We start from the raw sequence: 20,709 nt of genomic DNA, 5'->3' as shown, positions 1-20,709 counted from the left end.
ACTTTGGTGATGATTATATTACCTCTCCTTGTCATAACTCTTCTGTTTGGGCTGCTAGGAACCCACGGGTCATCCCATATGCTGATTTGGGTGCCGTCTCCCACCCTCCAAATGTACCCTTTTTTGAAAGTTTGGATACCACTCCATAAACTCTGCCAAGTGTATGAACTCCCTTTTTTGAGGCTGCAATTTAGGATGTCCCCATCTGGAAAGTACTTAGCTCTGAGTACTCTAGCACATAGTGATTCCAGTTCAGCTATTAGTCTCCAGCATTGTTTGGCCAAGAGTGCCAAGTTAAAACAGTGTAGATCTCTGAACCCCATGCCACCATTTCTCTTCGGGACACACATCTTCCACCACGCAAACCAATGCATATGCTTCTTCTCATCCTCATCTCCCCACCAGTATTGGGACATAGCAGTAGTTATCCCATTGCACACTTGTTTGGGAAGCTTGAAGACTGACATTGCATATGACGGTATAGCCTGCACGACGGCTTTCAATAGGATTTCCTTTCCCCCAAAAGAAAGTAGTTTTTCCTTCCATCCTCTAATCCGGCTAAGAACTCTATCCACAAGGTGTTGAAAACAATCTGTTCTATCCACCCCCACAATTGGGGGTAAACCCAAATATTTATCTGTTATTGCCTCCACCATAATATTCAGGATCGTGCACACTTCAGCCCTAGTGTCTACTGGTGTGCAAGGGCTGAAGAAGATACTAGATTTTGCTTCACTTACCAGCTGGCCGGAAGCTGCACAATAATCATCAAGTGCGCGGCGGAGACTCGCTGCATTGGTGGCGTCCGCCCTCATGAGAACGAGTGAGTCATCAGCGAACAAAAGGTGGGACACTGCCGGCGCATCCCTGCACACCTTAACCCCCAACAAATTTCCATTCTCCTCCTCATGCATAAGTAGGCTTGAAAGACCCTCGGCACATAGTAAAAACAAATAGGGTGACAGCGGGTCTCCTTGTCGGAGCCCCCTAGTAGGCACAAAATAATCTGAAAGGGAATTATTCACTCGCACCTGGTATTTAACAGACCGCACACATTCCATAATAACTGTCACCCAAGCCACAGAAAAACCCAAGCGGAGGAGTACCTTCTCTAGGAACACCCACTCGACCCTATCGTATGCTTTGTGCATGTCAAGTTTGACCGCACAAACGCCATATTTTCCTTTTATCTTCTTTTTGATTGCATGATAAGATTCAAAAGCCACCAAGAAGTTGTCCGTGATCAACCGTCCCGGGACAAATGCACTTTGGTTTGGAGAAATTATTTCTGACAGAAGAAACTTGAGCCTGTCGGCCAAAAGCTTAGAGATCACCTTGTAAACAAAATTACATAAGCTGATAGGCCGGAATTCTGCGATCACCTCAGGGCTCACCACCTTCGGGATCAGTACGATGGTAGTATTATTCCAGCCCTCTGGGATTTTCCTCGTGTTCACTGCCAGCAAAACTTCGTCAGTTAAATCTTCTCCAATAATGTGCCAAAACCTCTTATAAAATACCGCGTGCAACCCGTCCGGGCCAGGCGCCTTCAGATCACCGATGCTATACATTGCTTTTTTCACTTCCTCACGCGTATAGGGTTTATTAAGCTCTTCATTCATTGCCTCTGAAACCCTCGGTTGCACTTTATTTATCACCTCTTGGTCGGGCTCCAGGACACCCGATGTGAACAAAGAGGAAAAATAAGACACTGCATGCATCTTAATTTGGTTCTGGTCCTCTAACCAATTTCCCGCATCATCCTTCAAACATTTAATGAAATTCTTCTTTCGTCTCCCTGTTGCCGCGCGGTGGAAGAAATCAGTATTCTGATCCCCACGACAAAGCCAATCTGCGCGGCCTCGTTGCATCCAGTAAATCTCCTCCTGTTCAAGGAGGTTTTCAATCTGAAGATGTAGGTCATGTTATTGAGCAACTGCCTCATCCGATAGCGGCCCCGACATTACCTCATTTAGTTTTTTCTGGAGTTCTCGTAGTCTCGTCCGTGGACCGTTCAAAGTTTCTTTGTCCCATCTGTGTAAGGCAAGATGAACATCACTAGTCACTTGTGAGAACGGCTCGATGCCTAGTGATTTTGCCCTCTCCCAAGCCTCCTGCACAATAGTGTCCACGTCCTCTTCAGCAAGCCATCTTGCTTCAAATTTTCTTGGTCCCACTGGACCCCTCGGCTGCAGCCCCAACTGATATTCAGTGTCGATCAGTATAGGGCGATGATCAGATTTATTGAACGGTTCATTTGAGACTCCAAAGCAAGGGAAAAGGTCGGCCCAAGAGCTATTTCCCACTGCCCTATCCAGCCTCTCACGAATACGACCTCTGCGCCAACTGAATATGTCTCCTGAGTAACCCAAATCATCAAGGTTACAGTCACGTAGGGTGTCACTAAAAGCTTGCATGCACCGTTGTGATCGGGCTGCACCCCCTTCTTTTTCGTGTGCATGCAGAATTTCATTGAAGTCCCCGGCCATAAGCCATGGCAGATTCACCATTGCTTGCAGACTACGAATGTAGTCCCATGACAAATGTTTCCTATCACCACTTGGTTCACCATAAAACCCCGTAAAGCGCCATCCCGCTTCACTAGATTCTCTGATGCGAATGTCAATATAATTTGTGTGTGCCTCCTGTGAGGAGACTCCCATGCTGGTTTGCCAAAACATTGCCAATCCCCCACTTCTGCCATCACTTTCTGATACCTCCATCTCCTCGAAACCCAATCGCCTCATTAGTTTCCCTACCTTAGCTCTATCCAAATGTGTCTCAGACAGGAACAACACATCCGGTTTTACACGCTCAAGGACCCCTAAGAGCGCTCGAACTGCCGCGGGCTTCCTCATCCCGCGGCAGTTCCAACTTAAGAGTTTCATTGCGACCGGTCGAGCCCGTTTTCGGGGCTCGCCGATAAATTGTGGCTGGCATCCATCACAACCAGATCATCCTTCTTTGAGCGCTTGGAGTCGTGCGAGGAGGTGTCTCCCTCGTCTCCTTCCCTCTGATTATTTTCCCCCACTTTCTGTTGTTTCCCACCGTCCGTCGTTGCACCAGTAGTAGCTTCCAGAGCAGGAATAACGGCTGTAGCCGTAGTTTGCAGCCCGGGGGACGACCCCTTCTCATCAAAAGTTAGTCTTTTCCTCCCAGAATTTTTACCACCATCAATATTATTTTGGGCCTTAATCGGGCTGGTCCCAGTATCCCTAAGGTCCTCATCCACTTGTGGTTCATAGTTTGCCCGACCACCTCCTCCAGATTGTCCCTTATAGCGGCCCCTGCTGTTCTGTCCCTGTCCCCTTGATCCAGGCTTTGGTGCTAGTATAAATTCACCCCAGTCCATATTCTCCGGGCTGTGCTTCCCATTACCATGCTCAAGATATGTGTGCCCCATCAGACCGCACACATAGCAGAAGACCGGCATCTTTTCATACAAGACAGAATAGAACACTTTCTTCTTATCCTTGGTAATAGATACCCAGCGCACTAGAGGCTCATTCACATCCAATTTTACTCTAACTCGGACGATCCTTCCATTACCTCACCTAGGATTAAGCATTACTGACTCCACTTTGCCGATCTTCTTGGCCAAAGATCGTATAACAGGATCCTTCCTATACAAAGGGGGAAGATCAACGATCTGCACCCACACAGCCAATCTGTCGAGGATCACCTCTTCATATCTTGAGTATCCATCATATTTTTCGATCAAGACTCCATGGTCCCGGAATAACCATGGCCCCTCCTCTGTTACTCTCTTCCAGTCACCCAAGCAGTTCACCGTGAGCGCGAACAAATTCTCCCCGAGGGCACTAAAGGTTACCCCCTGTGCCAGGCTCCATGCCATCTTCATCGTATCATAGAAGGAGCCTCTACTAAAAGGTTTATTCATATGAACAGTAGCAAGCGCCATGAATTCAGCTTCCTCCACTTCATCTGGGAATTCCTCATCAAAGTTCAGATCATCCTCTTCTCTCTCCTGGAGATTCAGTCGTCCCATCATCTCATCCACATCCGCTGACTGTCCCATCGACGTTGCACTGTTTGCTGATGATTGGGAACCCGAACCCACCATGCCGGAACCCTAAGACTCGGCCTGCTGCACGAACCCTAGAAAAGACCCCACGTCGCTCGGCTGTAATCGAGGCCAGGTAGATAGCGAGGCTATCCCCTTAATCAGCTGAGACCCTGTCGGCGATAGGTAGGAGGCAGATGGAATTCGATACGGACTCTCGGTGTCGCCACTGGAGGAGTTGTAACCCTAGACGAGAGCCGCCAGGGGAAGATCCCGTTTAGAACAAGTTGGGGAGGGGTAATGTGGACCTGGCTCTTTTACCATTTGACAACCAATTTAGGGTATGAAGGCCAGTCAACATTTGGACCGTTGATGTCGAATCCGACGACGCATGCAGACCTGATCATCCCATCTCCAATCCCCAATCCTATGCTTCCAATGCCGCGGAATCGAGCAGAGGCCACCGCCGTCGGCGTCGCCGGCCTCCCGCCGGACATGCTAGCCCACATCCAAGCCCGCCTGTGTGTGCGCCACCGCCTCGTCCTGCCCGGCGACACCCCGAACACAGCCACGCTCTTCTCGCTCGCGTACCGCCGCCCCGCCGTCGTGCGCGCCCCGGGGCCCGACCACCTCGTCCTCGGATCCTCATCCTCCCGCGGGTGGCTCGTCACCGCTGATGCCTTCGCCCGGCCGCGCCTCGTCAACCCGGTCACCGGCGAGCAGCGGGCCCCCGGCCATCGAGACCATCCCCTGTGTCTTCGCGTTCGAGGAGAAGCCGTTCATCAGGGGGGCCCCGCCGTACCCCGACGGATTCGCAGTGACGACCCCCGGCTCGATGCGCCGCTACTTCTACCGCAAGGTCGTCCTCTCCGACTCCGCCGCCATCGCCATGCTCATCACCGATCTACGGTACGCGGAGGGACGCGTGTGGAGGCTAGTGCCCTCGCGCCACGGCATAACCAAGGCCGGGACCAAGTGTGCCAGGTGGCCGAGGTCGCCCTCGCGTGACAGCATCGAGGCCGCCGTCCTCCACGAGGGCAGGTTCTACTCGATCACTTACTCCGGCGAGGTGGAGGCGTGGGAGCAGGACGCCGATGGTACCGGCGTGTTCACGAGTGTGGTGGTAGCGCCAGGGCAGCCCTGGTGCGACCACCGCAAGTACCTGGTGACAGCCGGGTGGTCGGCTGATGCTCGTGCTCAAGCAGTCTGATACGATCAAGCATCGGTTGACATTCAAGGTGAAGGTCCTTACGCTGGCGCCGAGCAATGGAAGGCGGCGGGCGACATCAGCGACGCCGCGCTGTTTGTCGGGGTGAACGGTTCGCTGTGCGTGTCAAGGAGGGAGCACCTGAGCTTAGGGCCGGCTGCGTCTACCACACCGCCGACGATCTGTCGCTGTACTACCCCGACAACCAGCCGGGGTGTTCAGCCTCAAGGACGTCAGGGAGGAGAAGGTCGAGGGCCTTGGGCCGCACCGGAACAAGCCACCATCGGCGTGGTTCACGCTTTGCATCCCATGACAGGTTTCATGATTGATTCGGATTTGGTAGCTTGGGTGGGTTAACTTGCATTTCACAAAACATCAAACAAGGGTGAGTGGCCATTTTAGCTAGGTCGCTTTCAAGTTTTTCTGAGGAAACATTGGGTGGGTTAATCAGTTTCAACTTTATGCTATGATGGTGATTTCAACCAAGATTGTTAATCAATTAATTGTTTCCTTGTGAGGTTTCTGGATTAACAGGTTTAATTTCAGAAGAGAGCAGTAGTTATAATGATCTATTCCGAACTGCAACCAAGCTAACAGCAAGCTGCACTTGTTTTCTAGCCCTTTAGGTTATCAAAGGGATGCATTGCAGTGTTGTAGCATGGTTATCACACCCTGCCTCTAGCAGGCTGCTGGATATCATATTCAAATCATATCTTCATGTAGTTTGTGAAAAAGAATCAGATATACATTTGTTAATTAAGACCCCACTTATGCCCAGCTAACCCACCTAAGTTTGCAGCAGGGCTAGCTAAGGTAGTGTACCCTATTTAGCTTATGAATACAGCACTATATGCATGTGCTGCTGATGTTGCCTGGTTGACATTTTTTTTAAGACAGTGGGGTTTCAGAAGTATGAAAACAATTTAGCTTGCAGGGTTCAGACTTGGTATTAATTTGGTCACGTTGATGATCAAGGTTAGTTTACTGGTTGATGATCAAGGTTAGTTTGGGCACTTCAGATGTGAGGGGCAGGGTGTTGAGAGGGTACAGTACATTAGCTGCCAAATCGGTGGCGTTTGGTTTGCATTCTTAAGCAAGCATTTGATGCCTTTGATTATCAAAAGGAACCAAACTGTTGTTTTTGCCCATTTCTGTTGCTGCTGGAGTAACATCCTCTGCTTTCTTTTACGTCCCAGCAGAGCATCACTCCTACTGCAGTGCACTTTTATCAAGATATATACATACTGTACTACATAGTGAGGTTTCGGTAATAACTAAATATAGCACTTTGGGAACAAAATATAATTTAAGATATGCAACAAGGAACATGGAGCATCATAATTTTAAGATATGTTGGTAGCATAGCACCCCACCTCCGCAAAGCGGACAAGCTGTGAGCTCATTGGCACCGTGGTTGTTTCTTCCTGGAAGTTTCCCACAAGCTGTGAGGGACGACTCATGTAGACATATCCTAGGTTGTTAGCTTCATTTCGATCATTCTCCTGTGCTTTTGGCAGTGAGCGCTTGTCGGCGGCAAGCAGCACCGATCCAGGTGAGCATGTCCCCCTTGAACTGAGCCTTCTTCTGCAGCTTGATTTCTGCTTCTGCGTTCCACATACTTTTTTTTTGCTTCACTGCGCTGTTAAAATTAGAATACAGCGAGCTATTTTGGCTTAGTACCAACTTCAGTTCAAACTTGAGGAAAAAAATGATGATTGCAAAGCTTAGTGTGCAGGAATCAGATTTAATTTTGTCCAAAGATGATTGCAACCAAGATTATTAATTGATTATTTCCTTGTGAGGTTTAATTCAGAACTGAACAGAAGAGAGCAGTTATTATAATTATGTATACCAAACTGCAACCAAGCTAACAAGCTAACAAGCTGCACTTGATTTCCAGGATCAATAGATTATTTCGAAAGGACATTATTGCAGTGTGCAGCAGAGCTAGCTAAGGTATTGTCTTTCTGTCAGTTCAGTTCCTCCCCAGGCTAGCTAAAATACTGTCTTAAAGTTATGATGCGTTATACTGCAACAAGGAACATGGAGCATCATAATTTTAAGACATGTACTGGCAGTGAGCTCACTAACGCATTATATGCATGTGTTGTTGATGTTGCTGCTGGTGCTGCTTGGGAGCTTGCGTACTGCACTTTGTTTTAAGACAGTATTTGGGTGTCTGTTTTGCCTTGTGATTGTTCCAACCTGCAACTTGTTTGCAGGTTTTCGTTCAACGGGAGTAAGGGAAACAACTGGAGTAAATAGCAAAAAGCTACCACATTACAGGCTAGGGTAACAAAAAACCTCACTATTTAGTATGGACATCTCCGTCATGGTTCAACCCTGTCACGTTCCTCCCCAGGCTCTTTCTGTCAGTTCAGTTCCATATGTTAAATAAATTTCACTTGAACATCGCAGTGTATATTTCTTGACATATATATTGAGCAAAGCGTGCATGATTTCTACAATAGTCAACTTGTTGTACACGAATAGTCAGCTTTTTATATACTTTGACTGCAAAATTTGCTTCCACAATACTAACCGCGTCTTGTTTCCTCGCAGGACAAAAATAGACGTCCAGACTCCAACCACCATGAGTTTATCTTCCTTTGGGAAATTGGGATTGTTAGTGCCCTCAATGATTGCATCACTTTGTATCAGTGGGCCAAATCTGCCATTTCATCTCTTCACTCCAGATGGAGTAGTTCACAGGAGGAGCAAAGTCTCCAGGATCGTGTGTGTATTACAGTTGGAGAGTGGCCTACAACTTCTCAGGGATACTCTTTCCTGCAATGCATGACCACACTAATAAAGCAGAGTGTGGCAAAGCCATGAACACGGTGTGGCCATGCTCCTCCCGAATCTGAAGGATGCAGTGTCTGAGGCCGAGGAGTTCACATGGTACGAGAAGAAGGTGCAAATAGAGGGTGATACAAGCCAGTCTCCTTTCACTGAATTCTTTGATACGGTCGTCCCCGGCAGCTTCAACAAGCAGTTTCGTGGACACTTGGAGGTAGCTAATGTTGGCATCCTAAGCAAGGATGATGCAGCAGAAGCAGAACTGAAGAATAAGAAGGATCTTGACCAGTTGACACTGAAGGTGCATCCACGGAGGCCTCAAACGATCCAGGATAATGAGTTAGAACTGCTTCACATTCTGCAACCTCCTATAACTCTCAAGTCTCTGTTCCTCCAGAATTATGCGAGATGTTAGCATCGGCAACAACTGAAAAGTTTGGGGATTTCCATTTCCTTGAAGAACTGCAAATGGTCCGTTGTCCAAACATTTGCACCCAAAGATTGGTATCGCCGTCCCTTAAGAAGCTCAGCATGTGGGGTTCTGGTCTCTTTAGCCACATTGAGTGCTGCCCCCTCACCTACTTTCATTTGAAATGTGAGTTTGTCATGTCCATCCAATTACAAATGTGGTGTCTTCCAGCTCTACGGAAGTTGCACATTGAGTGCATATCTCTTACATCAATTGGAGGCTCCGCAAACCTTTCCATTTCTGCAGACACCGGCAGCATTACTACATTCTCATCCCTTGATGTCCTAACAGTTACATGCTGTGATAAATTGTCAACCCTTGATGGCTCCTAACACAAGAATACCTACCTTCTATTCAGTACATTCACATCGACAGTTGCCACGAGTTACTGTCCTTGCCAGGTGAAAGGTTTAGGAGTTCTGCTTATCTTAAAGATCTGGTGATTATTGAGTGCCGAAGTCTCAACTGGCAAAGGGGATTGGTATTGCCATCATCTCTCCGAAGGCTCAGCTTAGAGTGGTGTGGGGATATCTCTCCATATGTTCCCAGCTGCCTACGAAACCTCACTGAGGATTGCTCGATGCCCAGGTGACATTAGGCATAGTAATCTTACATCACTTGAGTTGTTGGAGATTTGGGGTTGTCCAGACCTAGTTTGATATGGTGGAGCAATGGCAGTTGCAAAAATGAAGAATGTGGTGATATACAGGTGTCCAAAGTTGAAGGAAGCGGATCAGAAGATCCTGCCCAAGGTATTTCTGCTAACACTTGTTTCCTGTCCGGCTTTTCTCTCTGCTGTTCAAAGTTCCGTATATACTGGAAATAACTCATGTATATCTAGTAAAAATCTTACCTGTGTCATTATTACTGAAGTACGCTGAACTTAGTCGCTGAAAACAACTACATGTATTGTATGTCTTGTTTATGCTTGTTAGTTCCAATGTTTGGTCTGTACAGAATCTTGATCTGTTAATATTTCGTGATAAAAAATCGTGATTGTGCTGCCCTGTTGCGTGAAACTCTCTCGCTCTCTCTCGCTCTAAATTAGCTTTATGTCATGCTTTCTTCTTCAAGTACGAGGACGACTAGTTGACAGGCGACTGCGCTGGAACCTTTAGCTGCAATACCTGGGAGCTGGAAGACCTGGGGACAACGAGATGTCATGCCCTTGGTCTCGCCGTCTCTGTCTATATATCCGTGACTGCTTCTCCCTTATTGCAGTTACATTCTGTCAATTATTATTTCCCATACCTGTGGCGATAACTATGAGTTTCCACTTTGGACAGTGATAAACTTGTTTAACCTATGAAACGACAGAGTTGCCGTGTGTCTGTAAGACATGTCGTAACTGTATGAATTTGTTTGTTTCGTTGCATCTTAACTCCGGAATATGTCTACCTGCCACGCATGAGCACTACATCTGCATCTGTCTGTTGATGATCATCTTTCCCTTCTTCTTGTGCTCTCTTTGTTGTCTGTTCTCCTTCCGTTTTCATCAGGTTTAGAAGTAAAGAACAGTAGCTAGTGTGCTGTAGCTGTTTGCAGGGCCTCTGAAGATTATTTCGGACAGGCACAAAGTAAAAAAAAAAAGAAAAAAAAAGACCTGTTGAGGCCCGATGGCTGGCAGAAGGCTGCACTTTGAGATGTAGGGTGTATAATTGAGAACAAATTAGGATTAGCTTGGACAGCGAGTCTGTTTTAAAAAAAGGGATTTATTGCAGTGTGCAGCTAAGGTAGTGTACTTTTGGTTCAGTAACACAGTATATGCAAAGGGTTGGTGATGTTGGAGCTGGTGGCTGGCGTGTGACTCGAGGGACTGAACTAGAGAGGCAATTTGGCTTACTGAATGGACTATTTTTTCAAGACTGTCTGGGGTTCAGAAGTGAGGAAAACAAATTTGCTTACAGGGTTCAGGCTACTGGAGTAGCACTCTTACTGCACTTTTTTTTATTTTTCAAGATATGTGGCATCTAAAGTGGGGTTTCAGGAGTTTGGTTAATTTGTAACTTCCTAGATTGCCTTGTAATTATCTATCTAATCTATATCAAACTGCTATGCAACAAAGCTGGCCTGAGGCTGCGGCTGCTTGCTTCAGAAACTGCACTGTGCAGCAGAAGCAGCAGCAGAGGTATTGTGCTTGGAGTGACCTGGCTGAGAGCAGATAAGCAGCAGAGGTATGCCTCTCCCTTGAGCAGAGTCAACAGTTAGGATTAGTAGCTTGAACAATTAGGAACAACCAACACTCTCTCTTGAGCATTTTTTTGGTACGGCATGCGCTGAGTTACTATTGCCTTATATTATTCCATATCTAAAATAATATGAGGAGCCTCATGCAGCAAAGCAAAGCAAAGCTGCGGCGAACCGTCGAGCAATTGCACAGAGCAGCGATGCGAGCCACCAACATTGGACCGGCCCAGTTCCAGAATCTACACAGTTCGTCCAACCGGTTTTGGGAACCTTCTAGAAGGATTCCTGAACAGGTTTTTCTTCTGTGTTGTTTCTTTTCTGGTTCTTTCAGCTTTCTATTTTTTTCCTTTTCCTTTTTTTCAATTTTCTTTTTCATTTTTTATGTTTCTTTTTTTCAAGTTTATTTTCCTTTAAAAAAGTGTTCAGATATTTAAAAAATGATAGCATTTCCTAAAATTTGTTCAAAATTTCTGAAAATGTCTTGTTTTCAAATTTTGTACGGAAATTCCAAAAACGTTCAAAATTTTAAAAAAATCGAATTAAAAAATTATTCGCATTTTAAAATTTGTTCACAAATTCAAAAATTGTTCTAAAATTTCAAAATATGTTATAATTTCCAAATTTTGTTTGTTTTTTAGTTTATTTTTCAGAATTTGTTTAGAATTTCAAAATGTGTTCCAATTGTTTGTGTTTTCAAACGTTTGGAGTTTCAATTTTTTTGGAATGTTAAATTTTCTCAATTTAAAAAATTGTTTAGAAATTCAAAATGTGTTCCAAATTTTCAAATATTATTCATGTTTCCAAAAAAAGTTATCACTTTTTAGAATTTTTTCATAGATTCAAAAGTGTTCGTGTATAAACAAAATCTTCATGGATTTCAAAACAATGTTCGTGTTTTCATATTTAGTCTGGAATTTCAAAAATTGTTCACAGGTTAAAAAAATATTCGGGAAAAAAGCGGAATAAAATGGTTTGGAATTCCAAAATTTATTTTCTTCTTCGAAACAATATTCGTCATTTAAATTTTGTTTCCAAAAGTTTCATTAAATGTTTGAAAATATGTAAAGATTATTTTAAATGTGGCGCTTAGATGACAACTTAGACTAATCACGTTTCCCTCAAAGCAGCAGTAGCCGACGGCTGTAGTGGGTAGTGGCATAGGTTAAGGACCAGTAGGTTGCGTGTTCTCAATTCTTGGTAGCGTCCCGCTCGTTCCTGTCATTTTTACAGATTACGCGGGTTCATCGCCTATGACGCATAGCTCATTCACCGCCTCTGTCGAGGCAAAGAGCAGACGCTACGGACTTTTGGCTGGGCCCGTGCTGGCGGCGTGTGATCCTAGGTGTCTCTCTAGAAGTACTCTCCTCGAATATTTCTTTCATAGTCTTTTTTCTAATATTCTGGTTTTCTTTTGCTCTATTTTTTCGCTTTCGATGGTTCACCTCTATTTTATCTTTTCTTTCATTAGTATTTTTACAAATATTTTACTTTCTTATTTCTCTATTTTTCCCGCTTTCGACGGCTCACCTCTATTTTGCCTTTTAATTTATTAGTATTTTTTTCTGACATTTTGCCTTTTATTGCTCTTTTTTACTTTGGGCGGTTCACCTCTATTTTGTCTTTTCTTTTATTAGTATATTTCTCTATTATCTAGCTTTTTATGTTTTTATTTTTTATTTCTCTATTTTTTCACTTTCGATGGCTCACCTCCACTTTTTATTTTCTTTTATCAGTCCTTTGTCCTTTTATTTTGCTTTTTTATTGCTCGATATTTTTCACGTTCGACCGCTTACCTCTATTTTTCATTTTATTTTATTAGTCTTTTTTATTTTGCTTTTTAATTGCTCTATTTTTTTTCACTTTCTGTCATTCACCTCTATTTTTCGCTTAGGTAGTTGGAACGTAGGGTCTCTGACAGGGAAGCTTCGGAGCTATTTGATGCAGCGGTAAGGAGATATGTTGATATCCTTTGCGTCCAAGAAACCAAATGGAGGGGACAAAAGGTGAAGGAGGTGGAGGATACCGGCTTCAAGTTGTGGTACATGGGGACGGCTGCAAACAAAAATGGCGTAGGCATCTTGATCAACAAGAGCCTCAAGTATGGAGTGGTGGACACCAAGAGACGTGGGGACCGGATTATCCTGGTCAAGCTGGTAGTTGGGGACTTAGTTCAATGTTATTAGCGCGTATGCCCCGCAAGTAGGCCATAATAAGAACATCAAGAGGGAGTTCTGGGAAGGCTTAGAGGACATGGTTAGGAGTGTACAAAGTGGCGAGAGGCTCTTCATAGGAGGAGACCTCAATGGCCACGTGGGTACGTCTAACACATGTTTTGAAGCGGTGCATGGGGGCTTTGGCTATGGCATCAAGAATCAACGAGAAGATATCTTAAGCTTTGCTCTAGCCTACGACATGATCGTACCTAACACCCTCTTTAAAAAGAGAGAATCACATCTGGTGTTTTAGTAGTGGCCAACACTCTAGCTAGATTGATTTCATCCTCTTGAGAAGAGAAGATAGGCGTGTGTGCCTAGATGGTAATTAAGGTGATACCTGCAGAGAGTGTTGTCCCTCGGCATAAGCTAGTGGTTGTTGACTTGCGCTTTCGGATTCGTGTCTAGCAGGATAAGCATGCCAAAGTCGCTAGAACAAAGTGATGGAAGCTCAAGGGGGAGGTAGCTTAGGTGTTCAAGGAGATGGTCATTAAGGAGGGCCCTTGGGAGGAAGGAGGGGATGCGGACAATGTGTGGATGAAGATGGCAACTTGCATTTGTAAGGTGGACTCAGAGGACTTTGGAGTGTCCAGGAGAAGGAGAAGCAAAGATAAGGATATCTGGTGGTGGAATGAAGATGTTCAAAAGGCGATTAAAGAGAAGAAAGATTGTTTCAGACGCCTATACCTGGATAGGAATGTACACAACATAATGAAGTATAAGATGGCTAAGAAGGCTGCAAAGCGAGCTGTCAGTGAAGCAAGGGGTCAGGTGTATGTGTAGCTCTGCCAACGGTTAGGCACGAAGGAAGGCAAAAGGGACATCTATAAGATGACCAAGATCCGAGAGAGGAAGACGAGAGATGTTGGCCAAGTCAAATGCATCAAGGATGGAGCAGACCAACTCCTGGTGAAGGACGAGGAGATTAAGCATAAATGGCGGAAATACTTCGACAAGCTGTTCAATGGGGAGAATGAGAGTTCTACCATTTAACTGGACAACTCCTTTGATGAGAGCAACATGCGTTTTGTGCGGCGAATTCAGGAGTTTGAGGTGAAGGAGGCTTTAAAAAGAATGAAAGGAGGCAAGGCGATGAGCCCTGATTGTATCCCCATTGAGGTGTGGAAAGGCCTTGGGGACATAGCGATAGTATGACTAACAAAGCTTTTCAACCTTATTTTTCGGGCAAACAAGATACTAGAAGGATGGAGATGGAGTATATTAGCACCAATATTCCAAAACAAGAAAGATGTTCAGAGTTGTACTAATTACCATGGAATTAAACCGATGAGCCATACAATGAAGCTATGGGAGAGTCATTGAGCACTGCTTAAGAAGAATGACTAGCATGACCAAAATCAGTTTGGTTTCATGCTTGGAGTCGGCCATGGAAGCCATTTTCTTGGTACGACAACTTACAGAGAGATACATGGAACAAAAGAAGGACTTGCATATGGTGTTCATTGACTTGGAGAGGGCTATGATAAGATACCGCGAAATGTCATGTGATGGCCCTTGGAGAAACACAAAGTCCAAGCAAAGTACATTCCTCATCAAGGACATGTACAATAATGTTGTGACAATTGTTCAAACAAGTGATGTCGACACCGATGACTTTCCGATTAAGATAGGAATGCATCACGGGTCAGCTTTGAGCCCTTATCTTTTTGCCTTGGTGATGGATGAGGTCATAAGGGATATGCAAGGAGATATCTCATGGTGTATGCTCTTTGCGGATGATATGGTGCTAGTTGACGATAGTTGGACGGGGGTAAATAGGAAGTTAGAGTTATGGAGACAAACCTTGAAACCAAAAGGGTTTAGTCTTAGTAGAACTAAAACCGAGTACATGATGTGCGGTTTCAGTACTACTATGTGCGAGGAGGAGGAGGTTAACCTTGATGGGCAGGTGGTGCCTCAAAAGTACACCTTTTGATATTTGAGGTTAATGCTGCAGGAGGATGGGGGTATTGATAAAGATGTGAACCATCGCATCAAAGCAGGATGGATGAAGTGGAGCCAAGCTTCTGGCATTCTCCGTTACAAGAGAGTGCCACAAAAGCTAAAAGGCAAATTTTACAGGATGGCAGTTCGACCAACAATATTGTATGGCGCTGAGTGTTGGCCGACCAAAAGGCGACATGTTCAACAGTTAGGCGTCGCGAAGATGCGTATGTTGAGATGGATGTATGGCTACAGGAGGAAGGATCGAGTCCGGAATGATGATATACGAGATATAGTTGGGGTAGCAAAAATTCAAGAGAAGCTTGTCCAACATCGTCTGCGATGGTTTGGGCATATTCAACGCAGTCCTTCAAAAACTCCAGTGCACAGCGGACGGCTAAAGCATGCGAAGAAGCTCGAGAGAGGTCGGGGTAGACCAAATTTGACATGGAAGGAGTCCGTTAAGAGAGATCTGAAGGATTGGAGTATCACCAAAGAACTAGCTGTGGACAAGGGTGCGTGGAAGCTTGCTATCCATGTGCGAGAACCATGAGCTGGTCGCGAGATCTTATGTGTTTCACCTCTAGCTACCCCAACTTGTTTGGGACTAAAGGCTTTGTTGTTGTTGTTGATCGCTCACCTCTACTTTTCCTTTTCTTTTATTAGTCTTTTTTACTATTTGCTTTTTTATTGCTCTTTTCTACTTTCGATGGCTCACCTCTATTTTTCTTTTTCTTTTATTAGTCCTTTTTCAATTATTTTGCTTTTTTATTGCCCTATTGTTTTCACTTTTGATGGCTCACCTCTATTTTTCTTTTCTTTCATTAGTATTTTTTGTATTATTTTGCTTTTTTATTGCTCTATTGTTTTCACTTTTGATGGCTCACCTCTATTTTTCTTTTCTTTCATTAGTATTTTTTGTATTATTTTGCTTTTTTATTGCTCTATTTTTTTCACTTTCTGTGGATCACCTCTATTTTCCTTTTCTTTTATTAGTTCTTTTTCTATAATTTTGCTTTTTTATTGCTCTATTTTTTCGCTTACAGCAGCTCACCTCTATTTTGCATTTTCTCTTATTAGTATTTTTTTCTAGCATTTTACTTCTGTATTCCTTTATTTTTTTCGTTTTCGATGTCCTCTAATATTAGAGGACGCTACACTAAACTCCTCGTCTGCTGCAACGTCCTCCAATATTGTAACTCTTTTGCCGCCGATGGGATGGATCAGGGGAAGGTGGCGTGCCGCCTCTAGGCTCTAGCCCACCAATCCACCTCCCCGTCTGTTGCCGCGTCACTTCCCTCGCTATTATTGACACCGCCTCGGAACGGAGGCTTTTTTTGCCTCCTTTCCTCTAATGTGTTAACCTTTTGCTACCGAGAACTGAGGGGAAGGCGACATGCTGACACTAGCCCATCGCTGGACACCGAAGCAAGTCCTCGCCCGCTGTAGCGCCACTTCCCCAGCCCATCGTGGTACCGCGTCGGGACGGAGGTCGGGGATGAGGCGAGAGCGACCAAGGTTGATGCCATCATACATCAGTCCAACATGGAGAATGAATGCAATTTGTGGCGCGCGCTGGAGCTCAGCGAGAGCAACATCGAGCCCATAATCTTTTTTCCTTCTCTCTTCTAATATTTTGCTTGTGCCGACACTACAGAACATACTAGTCGCGCGCACAAAAAGGTCATTAGTTTCAGGCGTGGCTATGAGGGACGCCGTCCACTGACTTCTCGCCATTGCTAACAGGTTATCAGTGGCGGGCATGCCTCCGCCGGAAGCCCACAGTCGCACTGCTGTTGGGCAATGGATGATGTCGGTGACCTCGAGAGCTTGCCGTCCAGCCTCGACATAGGGCAAAGCTGCGGTGGCCAACACATGAATTCCGGCTAGCCTCATCTGCTTCCACTTCCATGACTGCTTTGTTCAGGGTTGTGACGACTCACTTTTGCTAGAGAACGACCTCCCGGTGACTGAGACCAAGAAATAGGTCCCCACCAATGATAGGTCCACCTTCAGGTTCGAGGTGGTCGACGGCATAAAGCACGCGCTGGAGAATTTGAGTGCCCTCGCATCATGTCCTGCGCTGACATCCGCGCCCTCGCCTTCGATCGAGATCTTCGTCGACCTGGATGGGGAGCCACGCTGGAGTGTGTTGTTGGGCTGCCGTGATGGCACGACCACCAATGTCAAGAGCGTCAACAATCTCCCGAGCCCCTTCGACTATCTCGAGATGCTCCACGAGAAATTTAGAAACTTAGGTTCAAAAACTCGCCGCCCTCCAAGGAGCCTACACCTTTGGGTGGGCGTAGTGCTAGTTCATGTAGCGAACTACAACGTCGGGCTGGACGAGGAGAAGCTGATAACCTCGACGCAGTGACCCCCGACATGTTCGATAACAAGAACTATGGCAGCCTCTTGCGCGGTCGCGCCCCGCTCCCTTTGAACCAGGTAATGTAATCCGATCTCATCGCCACCGCGACTATCGCGCCGATCGTTCACAGGTTCAATGATATCCAGAAAGACTTATTGAAGAATTTCACGGCCTCGATGGTCAAAATGGGGAACATAAGCCCGCTGACTGGAAGGGCTAGGAGATTAGGAACAACTGTCGTAGGGTGAACAGAAAATCCTATTGAAGAACAAGGATGATGTTATTGAGTTGTGAATGCATTGTCCTTGTACATCATTGTTTAATTATTTTAGTTGTAAAGTGTTCACTTATTCTTTTCTTTGGAAGCAGATATAAATGTTCTTTTCTCTTTGCTATACGTGACTATGTGAACCCATTATTTTCATATCGTACGGCTTTTTTTGATAAACATGTTCAAATCACTTTACCATCATTTTGATAGACATGCAGTTCATGGTGCATTGCATGTTTGGGGAAAATCACTAATTAAGGGGTACCTCTTACAAATGTTACCCATGTCTTTTAATGGTGAAAAATAGTGCACCGCCACTTTGTAGCATTCACAGAGTTTCGGTGAGCTTTTCTTACCCTGCACGCATGAGGAAGGGTGGCTAGCTATTTGTGCTTTTTTCGTAGATGTGTTTTCTCAAAACGATTTATCTCTGGAACCATGAGCCGAAAGCACGAACCATTTTCACGAAGTAGCCTTGTGCTTCCCTTTTTAACTGGTCTTTTACTCTGGGTGCTACGGAACACAATACAACCAAGTACCACAAAAATTGGAAAACGAAAAAACGCCAGGAAAGCCCCACAAAAATTGTTGATGTGGATAGAGCGCCTAGTGCGTAACGCATGGCAATGTTGCAGCGCACCACACTCACCACTGGAGCGCTCCGACACGCAGGGAGTGACCCGTGCACCTCCCCCCCCAGTGAGTAACTTGTAAGGTCAGTGGAGGAACTTATAAGCAAATTCAAATAGAATTGGTGCTTGGACACGAGGAAACATATTGGCTACAACGGAACCACGTTAACTGACTTCGTAGTGGAGATCGTAATATGAGATTCTTTCATAATTTTGCATGTACAAGAAGGGAAGGAAACGAAACTCAATTAAAAAACTCCAGAATGATAATAGAGTGGGGCTGGAAGGTAATAATGAGCTTAGTGTTTTAATTTTGGCCTATTTTAGTAATCTGTTTAGTAGCGACGATATTGAGTCAGATATACGAATGATACCCTAACAACCCCATATTCTGCCGAGGAGCTTAGAAAATCGCTCTTTAGCATTGATGAATGGAAGGCCCCCGGGCCCCGATGGTTTACATGCTTTTTTTTGTACAAAGAATTGGCCCCTCATTGGTGAAGATCCGGTAATGGAAGTGCTTGAGGCAGTGAACACTAGAATTATTCTAGAAGGTTGGAACAATACTTCAGTTGTTCCGATTCCTAAAACTGAAGTGCTTATAGACTCATCTCCAAAATATTAGCTGCAAGACTGATGATCATTTTGCGAGATATCATTAACGACACTAATAAAGAATGTGGTGACATGCAATTGTCCAAAATTGAAGGGTGGAAAAATCGGGTCAAGAGGCTGACTAAGAGCATCTCCAACAGAAGATGAAAATTTGGAGATGTAAAACATGAGATGTAAAAATTTACATCTTCAAAAAGTGTTTTTTGCATCTCCAAAAAAGTGCCAACTCCAACAGATGATGCAAAACGGAGATGTAAAAGAGAAACTCCAACAAATGATGCAAATGGAGATGTAAAATTGTACTTCAACTATTACTCAAGCGGCGACGGGTGGCGGCGGTGCGGGGCCGCGAGCGACGATGCGGTGCTGCGGGCGGGGCGGCTGTGCGGGGCTGTGGCCGAATCGAGCGGCGACGGGAGTGCGGGGCGCTCGATCTCGGCGGCGGTGGAATCGAGTGGCCGTGGTGCGGGGATGTGGCCGGTGATGCGGGCAGGGCGGCGATGGTGCGGTGATGCGGGCGGGGAAGCGGCGACGGTGGAATCGAGTGGCGGCTAAACACCCGATTCGCGGCGTGCGGCGGCGGCCGGCGGTCAAAACCGGCGGGGTGCCGGAAGGGTCGGGCAGGCGGCGGCGGCGGCGAATTTCGGCAAATTCAGCCGGCGGCGGAGTTGGGCGGGCGGCGGGTGGTCGCGCGGAAGTGAAGTGAACGGCAGTTGGCGGTTGGCGCGCGACTGGCAAATATACAACTGCTGTAGATGGAGATGTATATTTGCACCGTGGAGTGTTGTAGTTTACATCTCCAGGAGGTGGAGATGATTTTTTTTTGCATCTACATCATCTGTTTGACAAGGGTTTTGGGGCATCGGAGATGCAAAAATAACTTATTTTTGCATCTACATCTTCTATTGAAGATGCTCTAAGGTAGTTGTGCTAGCATTTTTTGGAAGTCCATATATACTGGAGATAACTCATGTATTATGAGGTAATAAACCAACTAAAATCATTATCATCAAAGTACGTTGTAGCGTAACAAGGGTAACTCAAATGGTTAGATTTCTTGTGATGGAACCAGCCCCGGGTTCAAGTCCGAGATTTGACACTGATGCTCGCATTTTTCTATATTTATTTCAGACTTTTGATGATGTTTGTTCACTGTGAGGAGACGTTCCTGTCGACTACGAAGGAGCATGCGGTGACTTCATCGATCTCTCAAGATATTGTACCGGCTCAGTACCTTGTTGGTGATCATAGGGGCAGTGTGTGCATATACCAACTATAACTAGCCCCTTTAGTTTTATCATATCAACGGGATTATCATGAGTACTAATCTTGCATACCTTCAATTTACCTTACTCAACAAGAACTAGCTTTGTCAATATATCAACATGATTATTATGAGTACTAATCTTGCATACCTTCAGTTTACCTTGCTCAACAAGGTCTCGAACAAGTGGCATCAGAGCCCTGTTTCTGCCTAGGGTTTCGATGACATGTCATCGATGAATTTTGATCTTCCGCTGCTGGACTACGAGATGATGTTTTCCTTGTGGCAAGTGAAGATGCGGGCAATGCTGGCGCATCCCGATCTGGATGAGGCGTCGACTGATGATGAGACATGCAAAGATCGTAAAGGCTATGTCTATGATTCATCGTCATCTATCTAAAAATATTTTGCAAGAAGTGCTAGAGGAGAAAACTGCAACAGCCCTCTGGTTGTCGATTCGATCTGCATGTCCAAGGATCTATTCACGCGCCAGTAACATGCACATGAAGACGAAGTTATTCACGCACAAGTTGCAAGAAGGTGGTTCGGCGCTAAACCACTTATCTATCTTTAAGGAGATCGTGTCTGATTTGCAGTCACATGAGAAAAATAGCACATGTGAGGTTGTGCACTTGCCTAAACAAAAGAAGACCGTTCACTGCAAATGGATTTTCAAAAGAAAGAAAGGTTTGTCTCTCAGTGAGCCCGTGAGG

The 20,709-nt window shown here is 45.4% G+C and overlaps 1 long non-coding RNA gene across 1 annotated transcript; it reads left to right on the top strand.

Moving 5' to 3' along the window:
- The first annotated feature begins 6,897 nt into the window (after window positions 1-6,897).
- Window positions 6,898-20,108, top strand: LOC141041809 (uncharacterized). Its single transcript, XR_012203427.1, has 4 exons — window positions 6,898-7,187; window positions 7,454-7,523; window positions 7,794-9,251; window positions 19,864-20,108. It is a non-coding gene; the product is annotated as an uncharacterized lncRNA (long non-coding RNA).
- The last annotated feature ends 601 nt before the right edge of the window (window positions 20,109-20,709 follow it).

This window comes from Aegilops tauschii, chromosome 2 (assembly GCF_002575655.3).
Source record: "Aegilops tauschii subsp. strangulata cultivar AL8/78 chromosome 2, Aet v6.0, whole genome shotgun sequence".
In the NCBI taxonomy this organism is placed as follows: Eukaryota; Viridiplantae; Streptophyta; class Magnoliopsida; order Poales; family Poaceae; genus Aegilops; species Aegilops tauschii.
This window is presented reverse-complemented; position numbering and strand designations above follow the sequence as displayed.